The sequence below is a fragment of the Castor canadensis genome, chromosome 10 (assembly GCF_047511655.1).
Source record: "Castor canadensis chromosome 10, mCasCan1.hap1v2, whole genome shotgun sequence".
NCBI lineage: Eukaryota > Metazoa > Chordata > Mammalia > Rodentia > Castoridae > Castor > Castor canadensis.
In genome coordinates, this window is record NC_133395.1 from 55,785,455 (window position 1) to 55,788,343 (window position 2,889).

Consider the following 2,889-nt stretch of genomic DNA (forward strand, 5'->3'; position numbering starts at 1 on the left):
AGGAGAAGCTGTATTAAATTTAATGTATTAGAATAGAGAAAGAAGGAAGAGGTAGTTGGGAATACAGCTATCATCAGTACCTAATTGTATTGTAAAGCCATGGGCTGGAATGAGAGTACCTGGGAGGAAGTACAGGTAGAGAGAAAAAGGGCTTTGAACTTGAGCACTGGGTCACATCAACGTTCAGAGGTTGAGGAGAGAAGGAGCCAGCAAAAAGGTGTGAGAAAGAGGGGCCAATAAGATGAGAAGAAAACCAAATGAGTGTAATAGCGCAGGGCTCTTTGTAAACAAAGCAGCCAAGAGAAGGAAGTATTCAAAAAACCAGGGAGTGATCAACTGTGTTGAAAGGTCGACTGTTGCCAGAAGGTTGGTTGTCAGATGAGGGTTGAAAAGTGTCATTAAGTTTGGCAACCTAGAAGATGCTGGTGGCTGGGTAAGACTGGCTCCTGGGGTGGGGGAGGAATAGAAGCTGGATGGTACACGAGTTAAGCAGAGGTTGGGGGGGTGGGGCTGCAGAGTCAGTGACTATATTCTTTGCTTACTTTACCACTGAAGCAGTAAGGGCAAAAGGCGAGGAATGGCCAGTCTGTTTTTAAGGCAGAAATAGCCAGAGAGGCCAGCTCAGCTATGCACAGGACTGCATCGAGGTTTGGGACAAGGACTCCTAGTCATCCAGAGGTACCCTGTCCTTTCTGTACCTTATCCATTTCTGAAGAACCTTGGGGAGGGCTGGTCATAGTGGAGCATGTCCCAACATTTCTGTCACATCCAATTTCTCTATTCACTGAGAAACTCAACTAACCACTATGTTTAATACCGGAAACAATCAGATCATTAATTTCATAAATCACCATTTTATATATATATAAATATATATATATTTAAATATATATATATATATAAATATATATATAATATACACATATATGTATATACATATTTTTTGGTGGCACTGACCCTTGAACTCAGAGCCTCATGCTACCACTTGAGCTATTCCACCAGCCCTTTTTTTTGTGTTGGGTATTTTCTTTTTTATTATTGTTCATTGGGAGTGCATTGTGACATTTACAGAAGTTCTTACAATTTATCATAGTTGAATTCATCCTCTCTGTCATTCTCCTTTATTCCCCTTACCTCCATTCCTGGAATAGTTTCAAGAGGTCTCATTCTTCCACTTTAATACATGAGTACGTGGTATTTCCACCATATTCACCCTCCTTCACCCTTACCTTATATTGTCTGCCTCCCACTGGTACCAACCCCCCAAACTGGACCTGTTTTGTCTTCCTGTTCTCTGTTTTTGAGAAAAATATGACAATTTTGTTTGTTTACAATAATTATACAGGAAGTTTCATTGTGACATTTCCATGTATATATGTATTATAATCCAAACTGGTTTGTAAGGTCTTGTGAACTACTTTTCCTTGATTCCCCTGATCTCTCCTCCTGAGTAGCTAGGATTACAGGTGTGAGCCACCAGCATCCGACTCGTATATTTCTTTGGTATGGATGTTCAATGCTAATGACCCTTCACCTTCAATCCCAGCTTTTGGAAAGCTTTTAATCTTGTTAATGATATGTTTAAACAAATTAAACAACCTGACTAATTCTGCGGTTTATTCACCAACAAATTCCAACAAGAAATTTCTCTTTAGGCACGTTCACTGTGTAGGTCCAATCACCTGATGTCTAGTCATAGACAAGGTGTTTGGCAGACTGTGAGGCAAGACTATCTTATCGTGACAATAGGCCAGTTGAACCTGTGATTGTTTATTCACTGTGATTACCTTATCCAAAGCAGTGCTTTAGAAACTAGACTGCAAGAATCTTGTGTTTCATCCCCCCCTCCCCTCCTCAAGGGGGAGAGCTTGCTTCAGCTTGTACTCTGTACTCCGCCCTGGAGGAAACTGTTAATTTCTAGATCTTTTTAGATGCCCAACTGGTTAGTCAGAGGATTTCCAAGCTTATTCTGAATGTGTTCCTCTCTCTAACCATCACCGCTGTGATCTCCACACCCTTCCATAAGAGGGAAGGACAGAAGGAAGGAAAGGAGGAAGGAAGACAGGGAAAAGTAGATCTTTTAAAATGATATTGATGCGCCTTAGTTTTGAAGACATAGTATCAAGGTACTAAAGGTGGAAAATAATAAATTGTTCTAATCAAGCCTTACTTACCTTCTAGGATTTATAAGGATTAATTAACCAATCAAATGATGAGCTCTCGGTGTGTAATTATCATTACGTTACAGATGGGAGCACAGTCTTTGCCACCGTCTGAAGCACTTCACGATCCTTTGTTCATTTCTTCGGTCTCATCTCTTATTCACCACCTCATACTATAGTTATTAATCACATCGCAATTCTTTTCACAACTTGAAAGAACCAGGGAGCTCTCTTTCTCCCTCTTGACTTTTTATAAAGAATCAGCTGATCTCCCCTTCCCTGCCTGTCTTGTCTAGGTAGTGAATGAGAGGTCTCACTATGGATGTCACTTTCTCCAGGGAGCCTTTCTTAACTCTCCCCGCGTGGATTATGCATCCTTTTTCCATGTTCGGGTACCCCCTGCATCACAGCACTTGTAACATCCCATTGTAAAAGTTCAGCTGCTTGGCACAAATGTTTCTCTGGCACTAAGCCTCAAATCTAGTTAGGTGCTAAATACATATTTATTGAATGAATGAGTTAAATAGCTGTGATCTTGTAAATAATAAAAAAATTTCCTTTTAACACATTTTAAAAAATTACAGAAACAAAGGAAACATTAAATGAATGACATCGTTAACTTCAGCTTGATAGTTTGTCAAGTTTTAAAAATGGCCCAGCAACACCTAGCTAAATGAGCACTGTTTAATATGACTTTTGGACACGCCAAAATTAATGCTTTGCCCAA